We start from the raw sequence: 14518 nt of genomic DNA, 5'->3' as shown, positions 1-14518 counted from the left end.
CATTTTTAGCAGACATAACAATCTTTTCAAACTTTGCAAGCAATACGTACTCCTTTTCTTCCCCCTCTGCATATGTAAATGTGTCATATACAAAGAAAAATATTGTGCCAGTGTAATAAAATAAATTAGAATTTCACATTTTCTGAATAAGATTGAAAGAATTATAAACATCTTCACACTGTTGCTTTGCTCTTTAAAAATCAAAAGAAGTAGTCAAATCAATCCTGCCGTAGTCCAAATAGAAATGTCAATTAAGTAATGGGAATGGACAGACGCAACTTCATAATAATGAAATACTATCAGCAATCAGTCAATCAGAAACCTTATCAACTTAAGCATATAGTTGCGCCGGCCAATCAGTACCCGCAAGGGATAATCCTCTTAAATGGAGTATATGGGGAGGCATTTGTCAGCTCAGCATAGACTGTAGGCTTGCCACACTCTGTGCCATAGCCTTTACATTATACTATATAGTATTGTTAACGTGTACATTCTGTACATGAAACTATGCTATTGGCTGCGTAGCATCTGCATCTGATGTAGTGTAGGCACAAAACATGTCTGGAATGTACTAAGCTGTGTCATGGTGTGATTTTAATTTTCAATCTTCTTACCACAATGACTTTAAGACTGTAATCTCCTGGGCTGAGTGTACTCCAAGAACATGTTCACATATATGCAGATGGGATTTTTTTTTTTTTTAACATGCATTTTAATGAGATTCTGGAAATGCTTAATGTGCAGTTTCTAATGATACAGCTAGGCAGATTTTTTTGGCCTTTTTAATATATCTTTATCACATATTTAGCTCCAAGCCTGTACATTTCCACACTTCATATATAAGCCTGCACACCAAGGGGTATATTTACTAAAGTGTGGGTTTTTAGAAGTGGAGATGTTGCCCATGGCAACCAATCAGTTTCTATCTTCTAGATTGTGCTAACAAAATCTTAAGTAGAATATGATTGGTTTCTATGAGCAACATCTCCAGTACTGAAAACCAGAACTTTAGTAAATATACCACCTAGAGTGCCAGTGTAATAAATTTATGATGGAAACTTCAATATAACACCGAGGCTTTCTGATGAACAATCAGTGTGGACAAAAATTCGGAAACCAAGGTACTGAAGGGTCACTTAGAAAGGAAACCTTCTATACATCTGCAGTGGACGCTCAGTACCTGTGCAATCTGATTGTACAGGTACTGAGCGTCCACTGCAGATGTATAGAAGGTTTCCTTTCTAAGTGACCCTTCAGTACCTTGGTTTCCGAATTTTTGTCCACACTGATTGTTCATCAGAAAGCCTCGGTGTTATATTGAAGTTTCCATCATGCATGTATGAACAAGTTTTGTCGCATTATACTGTTTGTATAAACTACTGTACTTCTCAGCTGCTTGAGAGATACCCCTGATGAAGTCTTTTGTATAAGACGAAACGCGTTGGGTTGTCTGTGTTGTGAAGCTATCTCCGAACCAACTATAAGGAGAAGGAGGAGATTGTTGTGATCCTTCAACATTTGTATTCAGCGCTAAGAGTCATACATCTTAAAGTGTGGAATAATATATCTCCTCTGTATTAATTTGAATATGTTTTTAATAAATGTTTTATGATGGAACATGTTATTATTTGTAAAAAAAAGTATTAACCAATTAGGGGTTGGAATAGTGGGAGTTGATGCGACCCCCTGGCGCCAATTCTTCTATTGTTGAATATTCCTTATTTCCAGTCCCTTCTAACAGGGGACTTAGTTGAATCAGGCTGCCTATACCAAATAGTTTACGTACGTATTTATTCAGGGTGACAGGTTTTACAAATTAGCGCAAAGGGAGAGTGTTTGTTTGATATATATATATATATATATATATACATAAACACACACACACACACACACACACACACACACACACACACACACACACACACGTGTATATTACTGTGGCAGGTTATTGTGGCCACCTACAGACAGCTGCCACCTCTCAGGCACTAGAGAGGCGCAGCTGCTGCAGAACCTATTGCCTTTCACATAAATTAAAGCCAGCGAGGAACTGACCTGGCTGATGCTGTGGCTCTGTATGAGGGAGCACAGCCGGCGAATGCTGCCCCTGAAGAACCGTGCATGATGTAAAGGCTGCCGGTCATGCACTCCATGTTACCGCCGACTGTGAGGGGGAGTAGATCAGCTTGTGATTGAGGACCGCCCCGTGTGAAGGTGCCACCCCTGGTTGTGGCCTCCAGGCTCCGCCTTGGACTTCAGCTACTCCCCGCACAGCTAACGATCGCGGCGGAGAGAGCGGATCTTGTCTTCATTCATCAGGTTGGGGAAGGGAGCAAGTGATGCAGGAGGGGAGGCTGGGGGAGACCCGACATGGGTGAGCATGGAGCGGGCGTCTCGCGGGGAGTGCAGCGCACATAGCCTTCCTTTATTGATTTCACTCAGCACCGCCCTTCAAATGCCTGCGCCCATAGGCAGCTGCCTAAAGCTGCCTAGTGGTGGCGCCGGCCCTGTGTATGATGTATTTTGTAAATGTGTACTGTAACAAAAAGGACACTGTTCAAGTTAAATACAGGCTGTTAAATGCCTCGCATTACATTTGCAGTGTTCTTCCACTGATGTGAATGTAAGTTTACAACTAACTGCTTGGACATATTTTAGACACCCTGAAATGGAACAAGTATAAAGAAAAATCACACTGTCGTTCAAAACATTTTATATGCATATAAACCGCAGGTTTTTACACTGGTTTATATGTAGTCAAAGGTTTCAAGTTTATAAAGTTTCAAACAGAGAATTATACTGAGTCCATTACTTGCCAAATGATATGTTTCTAGCATGCACTAGTGAGATGTAAAGGTAGGATGTACTGTATGGATAGGCATACGGTATATGAGTTGGTATGGTAGCTTGCTGTCAGTCCACTACTTGATAGGGGGCCTAATTCAGACCTGATCGTAGATGTGCTAAATTTAGCACATCTACGATCAGTCGCACAGACATGCGGGGAGACGCCCAGCACAGGGCTAGTCCGCCCCGCATGTCAGGCCCGACCCTCCCGCACAAGTACAAAAGCATCGCACAGCGGCGATGCTTTTGTACTGGAAGAGTAGCTCCCTACCTGCGCATCTCCTGCGCGCAGGTAGAAGCTTTTTGTTGCTGTGAGGGTCGCAGTGGCTATGTGTGACATCACGCAGTCACAATTTAAAATGAAAATAAATTCAATAACGGCTAAGTCTAGGACAGGAACCAGTGTTGGTATAAAAATATTTATTTCAAGTTGTAATAAAAACCTCAGACTAAGGTATAGGAAATTTGTATTAGAAAATTAATATGTGGAGCAAAATTACATATGCAAGGAAGAATGGAAATTTATAGGCATTTTCTTCACACTTTGGTGGTCATTCCGAGTTGTTCGCTCGCTGCTATTTTTAGCAGAATTGCTAATAGGCTAAAATCCGGCAGTTCTGCGCATGCGTATGCACCGCAGGGCGCACGCACTAAGCAATTTTACACAAAACTATGCTATTTTACTCACGGGCGAACTAAGCTTTTCAGTCGCTCTGTTGATCGGAGAATAACTGACAGGAAGTGGGTGTTTCTGGGTGGTAACTGAGCGTTTTCCGGGAGTGTGCTAAAAAAACGCAGGCGTGCCAGCAGAAAACGCAGGAGTGGCTGGAGAAACGGGGGAGTGGCTGGCCGGACGCTGGGCGTGTTTGTGACGTCAAACCAGGAACTAAACAGACTGAGGTGATCGCAATCTAGAAGTAGGTCTGGAGCTACTCAGAAACTGCAAGGAAATACTTAATATAATAGCAGAATTGCTAATCTTTCGTTAGCAATTCTGCTATGCTAAGATACACTCCTAGAGGGCGGCTACTTTGCGTTTGCATTTCTGCTAAAAGTAGCTAGCGAGCGAACAACTCGGAATGACCACCATTACCCCAACAGGGAAAAAACGTTGGCCGAAGTGGCGGAACTGCCGGCAGTGCAAACAGTGCCTTAGACTGGGGCCCACCGCTGTCAAGGGGCCCAAAGCCAGCTGCATTTAACCTCTTCAGTGGCATGCCTGGAAAATTTCCGGGGTCAGCTGCGCTGTGCAGACTGGCAACCCCGGAAATTTTCCGGGCATGCCAGTGCTCCCCCTCCTCCTTACTCCACTCGGCCGGCCCAGTGAATAACGCGATCATGTTGTGACGTTGTGGCATCATTCCGGAAAACTCCGCCAGCCGAGGGGAGTACAGGGGAGGAGGGAAGGGGAGAGGATTATAGTGCTGGCGGGCTAGTGCCCACCAGCAAATGCAAATGCTAGGAATGGCCATCGGTGGGTTATCCATCGATGGTCACCATTGATGGAAAACATTGATGGTCACTGGCCATCCCTAGCTACCCCTAGGCAATGAGCATTCCCTAGGCAACAAGGATTTCCCGTTGCAACGAGCATGGGTCCCAGAGCATAAAACCCCTGGGAAAAAGCATGACACAACATGTAAAACCCCTGGCAACGCGCATGAAACACCTGGCAATGTGCATGAAACCCCTGGCAACACGCAGGTAAAAAATATCTAAACTGGCACTGTGGGAGCATATCTAGCACTGTGGGGCATATCTGGCACTATGAGGGCATATCTGGCACTGTGGGGGCATGTGTATCTGGCAATGTGGGGGCATATCTAGCACTGTGGGGCATATCTGGCACTATGAGGGCATATCTGGCACTGTGGGGGCATGTGTATCTGGCAATGTGGGGGCATATCTGGCAACGTGGGGGAATATGTGTATCTGGCAATGTGGGGGCATATCTAGCACTTTGGGGGCATGTGTATTTGGCAATGTTGGGGCATATCTGGCAACATGGGGTAATATACATTTCGCACAGTGGGAGCATATCTAGCACTGTGGGGGAATATGTATTTGGAAATGTGGGGGCATATCTGGCACTATGAGGGCATATCTGGCACCGTGGAGGAATATGTGTATCTGGCACTGTGGGGGCATATCAAGCACTGTGGGGGCATGTGTATCTGGCAATGTGGGGGCATATCTGGCAACATGGGGGAATATGTGTATCTGGCACTGTTGGGGCATATATAGCACTGTGGGGGCATGTGTATTTGGCAATGTGGGGGCATATCTGGCAACGTGGGGGAATATGTGTATCTGGCAATGTGGGAGCATATCTAGCACTGTGGGGGCATGTGTATTTGGCAATGTTGGGGCATATCTGGCAACATGGGGGAATATATATCTGGCACAGTGGGGGCATATCTAGCACTGTAGGGGAATATATATTTGGAAATGTGGGGGCATATCTGGCACTATGAGGGCATATCTGGCACCGTAGAGGAATATGTGTATCTGGCACTGTGGGGGCATATCAAGCACTGTGGGGGCATGTGTATCTGGCAATGTGGGGGCATATCTGGCAACATGGGGGAATATGTGTATCCGGCACTGTGGGGGCATATATAGCACTGTGGGGGCATGTGTATTTGGCAATGTGGGGGCATATCTGGCAACATGGGGGAATATGTGTATCTGGCACAGTGGGGGCATAGCTAGCACTGTGGGGGCATGTGTATTTGGCAATGTTGGGGCATATCTGGCACTATGAGGGCAAATCTGGCACCATGGGGGAATATGTGTATCTGGCACTGTGGGGGCATATCTAGCACTGTGGGGGCATGTGTATCTGGCAATGTGGTGGCATATCTGGCACTGCGGGGGCATGTGTATCTGGCACTGTGGGGGCATATCTAGCACCGTGGGGGCATATCTGGCACTGTGGGGGCATATGTGTATCTTGCACAGTGGAGGCATGTGTGTATCTGGCACGGTGGGGGCATATATGGCACTGTGGGGGCATATGTGTATCTGGCACTGCACTATTTGGGTCATATGTGTATTATGCCCCCATTTTCATTGGCCACGCCCAATGTGGCATGTGGCCACACCCATTTTTTGGAGTGTGCATAATTTGGAGTTGGGGGAGGGGGGTGAACTTGGACGGGATGGGAGGGGGGGAGCACTTTGTTGCGCCTGGGCCCACTGCTCGCTAGTTCCGTCACTGGTTGGCCCCCAGGGGTAAAATACACACAATAGCCCCTACAGCCCCTATTTGCCTCCACAGCCTCCAGTAAGCGCCTCTAGTCACTCCAGAAATTCCAGACCAGACCAGTGGGTTGGAACTTGGTCCCACTCCGTCCCCCACCCAGGTCCTCAGCACCTCATCATTATCCTCAGTTCTTGTCACCTCAGCCCCTTATCACATTCTCCTTCCTTTGTCTTTCATCACCGTCCATTGCCCCTCATTATCATCCTCAACCTATCATCACCATCCCTTGCCGCTCATCACCCTGCTCTGCCCCTCATCACCATCCACAGACCCTTATCACCTTCCTGTGCCCTTTATCACCATCTTCGTTCATCATCAACTTCCTCAGCCCATCATCACCATCCTCAGCCACTCATCACCTTCCTCAGCCCCTCATCCCCTTACTCAGCCCTGATCACCTTTACTTAACCCTCATCACCATCCTCTTCCCCTCATCAGCATCTTCAGCCCTTCTACACCTTAATCTGCCCCTCATTACCTTCCTCTGCCCCTCAGACCCCCATCAGCTTCCTCTGCCCCTCATCACCATCCTCAGCCCTCAACACCTTCCTCAGCCCCTCATCCCCTTACTCATCCCTCATCACCATACTCAACCCTCATCACCATCCTCACCCCTCATCACGTTCCCCAGCCCATCATCATCTTCCTCTGCCCATCATCTTCCTCAGCCCTTCATCACCTTTGACAGCCCCTCAGTACCATTCTCAGCATCTCATCACCATTCTCTGGCCATCATCACCATCCTCAGCCCCTCATCACCTTCCTCAGAGCTGAGCCACTCATCCCCATCCTTAGCCCCTAAGCTCCTTTCTCAGCCCCTCAGCCCTTTACTGAGCCCCTCATCCCCATGTTCAGCCCCTCATCACCATCCTCAGCCCTCAGCACCATCCTCAGCCTCTCAGCACTATCCTCTGGCCCTCATAACCTTCCTTAGCCCTCAGCCCTTTATCCCCTTCCTCAGTTCCTCATCACTTTCCTCAGCCTTCATCACCATCCGCAGACCCTCATCAACATCCTCAGCCCCTCGTCATTATCCTCAGCCCCATATCATTATTCACAGCCTCTCCTCATTTTCCTCAGCCCCTAGTCACTTTCCTCAGCCCTCATCAGCATCCTCAGCCCTCAGCACCTCATCCCCTTCCTCGGCCGTCAGCACTGTCCCAAACCCTCAGCCTCTCACCTTCCTCAGCCTTCAGCACCATACACAGCCTCTCAGCACCACCCTCTGTCCCTCATCCCCTTCCTCAGCCCTTCATCACCATCCTCAGCCCCTCATAACCATCCTCAACCCCACATCACCTTCCTGTGCCCCTCATCACCTTCCTCTGCCCCTCATAACTATCTTCAGCCATTTTCTCTCAACATCTTCCTCAGCCCTTATCGCCTTCCTTGGCCCCTAATCATTTTCCACAACCCTTCATCACTTTCCTCAGCCCTCATCACCATCCCTAACATCATCCTCATCCCCTTCTTGAGCCCTCAGCAGCCATCCATAGTCCCCTCATTTCCTTCCACAGCCCCTCTACACCTTCCTCTGCCCTCATTACCTTTTTCTGCCCCTTATCACCTTCTTCAGCACTCAGCCCTCATCACCTTCTTTAGCTTCTGATCACCTGCCTTAGCCCCTCACCACCATACTCAGCCCCTCATCCCCTTTTTCAGCCACTCATCCCCTTCTTCAGCCATCATCACCTTTCTTAACCCTCATTGCCATCCTCAACCCATAAGCACCATCTTCAGCACCTCATCACTATCTTCATCCTCTCATTGCCATCCTCAGTCTCTCAGCACTATCCTCAGCACCTTAGCACCATCCTCAGCCCTCATCGCCATTCTCAGCCCCATCACTATCCTCAGCCCCTCATCACCTTCCTCAGCCTCTCATCACTTTTCTCAGTCCTCATCACCATCTTCAGCATTCAAACCCTCATCCTCTTCCTCCAAATCAGCATCTCCAGCACCACACTCAGGCACTCATCAGTTTCCTCAGCACAGCCCTCAGCCCCTTACCTTGTCACTGTCCTCAGCCCCTCATTATTTCAGCCTGCTGAAGTGGTCAGTAACTCATGGCGGGATGACATGCGGTAATGTGACTTATGACATCACACTGCTGCATTGCCATCTGTAGGGTCACGCTTGTACCGGGCTGTGCCTAAGCCACTGCCCATGGCAGGCTACAAGGACTCTGAGCGGTGCGCTTTGGTCCCGGCAGTGGCCTCGAGCTAGATGTTGGTATAAAATAAAAACATTAACAGCCGGCGATGAGCCACCCACACTACCTTATGAGAAATCCGGCCCTGCACACAGTAAAGGGTACAGATTAATGTTGGGGGGTAATTAGGTAATTTATCAATTATTTATTAGGCTCTTTCTCACTGGTACAGACTGCATTTTGGACTTTGCTTCTGTCTCCTGCACTGGGCTTGTTTACTGGATCCTGCTTTTGACTACTGCCTTCCCCTGACATTCACCTGTTTAAAGGATTATGCTATTGATCACTGCCTGCCCATGACCTCAGCCTATTCACTGGATTCTGCATTTGGCTACTGCCACCCCTGGGCCTTGACTTCGTTCTGTTTATTAGACATTGCTTTTGCTCGCTGCCTGCCCCTGACCTCTGCCTGTTTCTGAACATTGCTGTTGTCCCTGCCAGTCCCAGACTTCGGCCTGTTACTGGACATTCTCTGAATCATTTCCATCCACTCAAACCTGAGAAAGAAAAGACAAACAATAAATAAATAAATAAATAAAAGCACTAATTTTTTTTTACATTATCTTTACATAAGCTATATAATATGGGTTCGGTATGAATTACCGATGGCTGGGATGCCTGCCGGCAGTATAACGACAGCGGTATCCCGGCCACCAGTATGCCGGCAGCGGGGCGAGCGCTAGTAAGCCCCTTGTGAGCTCTCTGCGCTCGCCACAGGTTATATTCTCCCTCTTTGGGTGTCGTGGACACCCATAGAGGTAGAATCACCTACCTCGACGGTATTCCGGCACTGGCATTGTACCACTGTGCGGGATTCTGGCGTCGGAATTGTGATCGCCGGGACCCCATGTGGCAGTATCTTAACCGCTTCCCTATAATACATATAATAAAACTTAAAATATTACATAACAACCAAGATATGATATCTTCAAAAATAGAATAAGTCCAGTCCTGATGTAATTTAATACTGAATTCCCAGTGTGAAGATGTTAGAGCCGAGTACAGTCTAAACAGACTCCTTTTTATTTGGAGAAATAATAAGATGAAAACCAGTCCTGCTCTGGTAGACTGGATCACAATGTATCCTAGTAATTAGACTTAATATCATAAAGCCAATCAACAGTAACGGAGTTTGTGAAGCCAGTCTCTTTTGTACTGTATAATAAGCCTAACGCAAATCCTTTCATAAGAAATCTCTCATACAGTATGGCTGTAGTAACAAAACGGCATAATGAGCACAAATAGACCTAAAAAACAGACAATTCATATGATGAAACTACCAGTATTGATTCCCTCTCACCAGAAGTAAATTGCAGTCATCTTCTTAGCTGCCTGGCCTAAATACGTATCAGTGATGCATGGATAAGCTCTCTGCACATAAAGATACCCTTGAAGAGTCTGTAGGTGCCACCAGCTGCTAGAATACTTGTGCCTTGCTGTACATCTAATTGATGCTTGTCTTCGACAAACAGAATGTGGTTTCTCAAGTGTAAAAAAACCTCAGTCTTTTTCAGCTTTACCAAGTGAGCTACTTGACCATCAGTCAATCCTGACATATTCTACACTTATACCCAGAGATAACTACTACTCGGAGCTTGAAGAACCTGGGGGCAACCCAGTATCTGTGAGCATATATGTTTTATAGCAAAGGCAGCTCTAGGTGAAGAAAATAAGAAGCAGTTTTTTGGATCTTATTATTTCAACAGGTATGTCACAACTCTCGCTGGGTCAGGTCAGAAGAATAGTCAGAACCAGGAATTCACTAAAGCAGTTCCAAGGGAGCAGACAGGGAGAATTATCAGATTGACCAGATCAGAACACAGGGAATCACACTGAGAGCTCTAACAGAACTTATGCCGAAGTACAGGATGTTAGCACTGAATAATGCCCAGAGACTTCCTTTTATGTGTTGTCATGTTTGGTACACCATTAGAGTTGTGCATGAGACCCTATGGAACTGACCAGAGCAGCGAGGAAGGAGAGCTGATGTCAGCAGTCCCCGCAACAGCCAGGAGAGGGACCACCTGCAACTAATGGGACTTTACTGCACTGGGTGCCGTGGGGCACCTGGCCACAATGAGACAACTGCTGCGGTACCTGGTAATTAAGAACTAGGAGTGATTACCAAACTCCCCACAAAAGGTTTATGAGGGAACTTTTTGTAGAAATTGTGTGCCAGTTGAGGGGGACATCTCTCCTCTGGACCAAAACCCTTCCAGTTCACCAAATAATTCCACAGGAGATTCTGGAGTTCAGGATTTGCTTCACTTCATATTCTTCCTTGTGGTCCATTGACATGGCAGAAGGGGAACACTTACAAGTGGAGAACTGATTCAGAATTACAGGTTTTAGAAGAGGAATGTGGCAGACACTAGGGATCCTGAATGCTGGTGGGAGCTTTAATTTGAACTCCACTGTATTAATAGCTTAAAATTTTAAATTGCCTAATAAATCTAGAAGCATAACGTTATCATGGGCACCTTTAATCGTAGATGTTTACTTGAAAGCCAAACCTTATCTCCAAGCTTTAGCAACAGAACCTTCCTTCTTTTTCTGTCAGAGAAAACCTTGTAAATAGAAGAGGCTTTTGTAGATTTCACTTTACCTTATTTCAAGCTTCAATAAAATGTTGCATGATGTCATGAACTTGGGTACATGATCTGCTGGAATGAAAAATGATTGACTGGAAGACAATTATGGCAAATGAAGATAGAAACAATTCTGGATGTAGAAGAGAGAAAAGCCTGAAGCCTTGTGGAAGAGGTTATTATGGGCGATTGAAACCAAATAATCTTGAATGACTAAGACATAGATCATGGTGAATTTTTCCAGGTCTTGATTAACAGGTTCCGTTTGACTATTACTCTGCGAATGATATGCTAACGAGCAATTTAATTTGATGTTGAAACATTTGCAGAGAGAACCCCAAAACCTGGAAGTGAACTGTAGTTCCCAATTCAAAACACTGTTTTCAGGATATCCATGCAGCCTGAAGATTTCTTCGAACTCGGGGACGCTTATTTGCCCATATAAATTGTGACGTGTGAAACTGTAAGAATTTAAAGGCAGATGGAGGGATATATATCGGTAGGATTTGGAATAGATATAGTATCCGAGGGAGCACGTTCATCTTCACTGAGTTCACCCTACCTATCCAGGAGATAAAGAGGTTAGACCAAGAAGACAAATCCGATTTAATACGGTCTAAAAGTCTAGGGAAATTAGCTTGGTAAAGTTGATGATGACAATGTGTTAGGAAAATGCCTAGGTATTTAATTTTTTGTTTATGCCATTGAAAGGGAAAGGAGTTTTCCAAAGAGAGCTTAATCGGGCCAGGAATGTAAAAATTCAACACCTCAGTTTTACTCGCGTTAATCTTATAGCCGGAATGCTTAGAGTAGAGATCAATTTCAGAAAGGAGCGGCTGTAACGACTGAGTTCGGGATCCAAGGGATAGTAGGATATCGTCAGCGTACAAGGCAATTTTATGTTCAGAAGAACCCACCCGCACCCCGGCTATATCCGCGTTAGCATGGATCCTAGCTGCCAGCGGCTCCATAACCAGTGCAAACAGCAGGGGAGAGAGTGGGCACCCCTGTCTGGTGCCGTTAGTGATTCCGAAAGCAGAGGAGGTGAGGCGATTGACTGAGACTGTAGCAGTAAGAGATCTATAAAGCGCCGAGACACCTTCCAAAAATTTGCCAGAGAAGCCCATCCTTCTGAGTACTAAGAAAGCGAAGGACCAGGATATCCTGTCAAAAGCCTTCTCAGCATCCAGTGCTAGTAACAACGATGGTAGCTTTTGCTTATGAATAGAATAAATCAGATCTATGGCTATCCTGGTATTATCGGAGGCCTGACGGACAGAGATAAAGCCCACTTGGTCCGGGTGTATCAACTGTGTGAGTAGGGGAGCCAAGCGGTTGGCCAAAATTTTTGCATAGATCTTAAGATCAACATTCAGTAATGAGATCGGGCGATAATTGGAACATAGCGTGGGATCTCTCTCCGGTTTCGGAATCATAATAATATCGGCTTGTACAGTTGCCGGCGCAAACGATGCTCCCTCTAGAACATTATTAAAAAGTGAAGTAAGATAAGGGGCTAATTCTGTGATGAATGTTTTATAATATTGAGCGGTGAAGCCATCTGGGCCAGACGCAGCTGACGACCGCATAGATTTTACAGCAGCTACCGTCTCTTCCAACGAGATAGTCTCATTGAGAAGAGAGATCTGTTGCTCCATCAGGCATGGCAAGGGCGTGTCTAGTAGATATGAACATGCTCCCTCTGGACCGTCAGAGGAAAGAGGAGGGGCAGGGAGATTATACAAGGAGCTATAAAAGCTCCGAAATTCCTCTTTCATCAGTTTAGGGTCATAAGTGAGCGTATTTAATGTATTGGAGTGTAGTTTTTCTATCAATCCAGTAGCTAGCTCTCTTACTTCTTAGCTTATTGGCTAAGAGACTGTCTATTTTATCCGCTTCATCATAGAATTTTTGACGGAGCTTCTGTAGTATAGATGCCGCTCGTCGCGACAAAAGAGTATTTAATTAACCTCTAAGATTATTTATCTGGGACAGTAGAGAGTCACTCGGGGCATTTTTATGTTGGGCTAAAAGCGCAGAAACTTGAGATTCCAATGAGGAAATTTCCTGTGCTGCTTTCTTGCGCATGGCTGAGGCCTTAGATATAAAATGACCCCGAATAGTAGCTTTGTGCGCTTCCCAAACAAGACTAGGAGAGACTTCTGGGCAGATGTTCTCCTCAAAGATAAATTTCAGGGTTAATTTGGTGTCTGAGAGAGTGGAGGCATGTGAAAGGAGGGTGTCATCTAGACGCCATTTGCGTGTCTTATTAGGGGTTCTGTAGAGTTCTAGCAGGATATATACCCCCGCATGGTCCGTCCATGAACAGGGAGTGATGCCAGCATCAGAAATCAACGTTGTGAGTGATTGAGACACATAGATCATGTCTATTCGAGAATAATGCTGGTGAGGCATGGAGAAGTGGGTATAATCTCTTGCTGTGGAATGTTTAAGGTGCCAGGTGTCCCGTAGATTAAGTCGTGTGAGGGAGGATATTAATGTGAGAGAGGCTTCAGCCGGAGATGCGTCTTTCTTATTTTTTGGGGAGTTGGATTTATCTAAAAGGGGATCTATCACAGTGTTAAAGTCCCCACCTAATACGATGTGGCCCTGCGCTACTCTATTAAGATGCAGAAAAAGTGCGTGGAAAAAACATGATTGGTCTTGATTAGGGGCGTATACTGACACAAGTGTTAGGACATCTGTGCGAAGTGTGCCAATCACTATGACATATCGGCCATCAGGGTCAGCTATGGTTGTAGTGTGCACAAATGGGATGTTACGGTGAATCAGTATAGCTACCCCCCTTTTCTTACAGTCAGCGGAAGCAAAAAAGGTTTGGGTAAACTGCTTACCTTGAAGTCGAGAATGTGTACCAGTGAGGTGAGTCTCCTGAAGGAAAACTACATCAGCCTTTTCTCTCCGACAGGCGGATAACATCACTGTACGTTTCTTGGGAGAATTAAGCCCATTAACATTCACAGAAAACAATTTAAGCACCATGTGACACCAGGGAGTGGTAAAGGATCAATGGAAACCCCGCCCGGGGAGAAAAGGAAAAGAAAGAAGAAAAGGAGCAGCAAGAAACAAGGAGCAGAGATGTAGAAAAAGAGAAAGTAATAGAAAGCCCATACGGGAAAAAACCCTGAAACATAAGGTCCCATTCAAGGACCGCTACACAGATAATAAACATTATATTATAAATAACAAATAAAGGGAGCACGGGGATGGCAGGAAACAAAAAAAAAACCCCAATGCAAGAGAAGCAGGTCCTCCCGGACCGCAATAGTGGAGTCGGCAATAGCCGAAAATTCAATTATGTAACCCAAAACAGAAACAGAAAAACGTACTGTGTCGTATAGAAAATAAAAAATAAAAAGGGGGGGTAGGGAAGGAGGGGGGAGTAAAAAAAAAAAAAGGGGGGGGAGGGGAAAAGAGGGGGGGGGGCAAAAGAAAATAAGGTTAGCAAGGCAAGCTCAGCATAATAGCATAAAGCTAGGCATAACATATAACAAACATTAAAGTCTAATAAGCGATATGAGAACTAATAACATTCACATAAAGAAAATAAGATGGAGGCCAGAGTCCCCATCTGTGAACACCAAACAT

This window comes from Pseudophryne corroboree, chromosome 1 (assembly GCF_028390025.1).
Source record: "Pseudophryne corroboree isolate aPseCor3 chromosome 1, aPseCor3.hap2, whole genome shotgun sequence".
Classification (NCBI taxonomy): Eukaryota; Metazoa; Chordata; class Amphibia; order Anura; family Myobatrachidae; genus Pseudophryne; species Pseudophryne corroboree.
This window is presented reverse-complemented; position numbering follows the sequence as displayed.